Raw genomic sequence first — 695 nt, forward strand, 5'->3', positions numbered from 1 at the left:
AAGAAGGGCTCAGAAGCAATCGATTCTTTCCTGGCGAAGTGACAATCCCTGACACTTCCTGAATGAGGAGGGGTCACAGTCATCCCAGCCCCCAATGCCGGATCAGAGCAGAGAGCAGGGCAAAATATGCAGAGCTATTTTAAATCATGGACTATTTTGCATTTAGTGGGAAAAGAACAGTACATTTTAACTATCAAATGGAAAAATTGCAAAAAATAAATGACTTCTAACCACCCGCCACTGCACCTGATCAGTTTTCAGTTGGCTGGTGCAATCCAGTGGTGAGCTAATAATAAACCCCAGCTTTTAGGAAACAGGGTTGTTCTTCATGTGGATGATTCTGTGCCAAAAGCATGAGGACAGTCCTGAAAGAAAAAATAAATAAATAAATGACTTTTCTTCTACAAAAATGAATATAGCCAGGTGCTGGTGGCTCACACCTGTAATCCTAGCTACTTAGGAGGCCGAGATATGAGGATTGTGGTTCAAAGCCAGCCCAGGGAAGGAAAGTCTGTGAGTCTCTTGTCTCTAGTAAAATGGGAAGTGGAGCAGTGGCTCAAGTGGTAGAGTGCTATCCTTGAGCTGAAAAGCTGAGGGACAGTGTTCAGTTCCAGAGTTCAAGCCCCATGACTAACCAAAAAAAAAAAAAAAGGATATAAGTATTATATAGAGAATTTAAAAATACAGAAAATTAC

General features: G+C 41.4%; 1 non-coding gene across 1 annotated transcript; it reads left to right on the forward strand.

Moving 5' to 3' along the window:
* Nucleotides 1-233: 233 nt before the first annotated feature.
* On the forward strand, nucleotides 234-365 carry LOC138835129 (small nucleolar RNA SNORA65). The gene has a single exon (XR_011374463.1). It is a non-coding gene; the product is annotated as a small nucleolar RNA SNORA65 (small nucleolar RNA).
* Nucleotides 366-695: the final 330 nt, after the last annotated feature.

Source organism: Dipodomys merriami, unplaced genomic scaffold (assembly GCF_024711535.1).
Source record: "Dipodomys merriami isolate MVZ:Mamm:240054 unplaced genomic scaffold, mDipMer1.0.p SCAF_1, whole genome shotgun sequence".
NCBI classification, from domain to species: Eukaryota; Metazoa; Chordata; class Mammalia; order Rodentia; family Heteromyidae; genus Dipodomys; species Dipodomys merriami.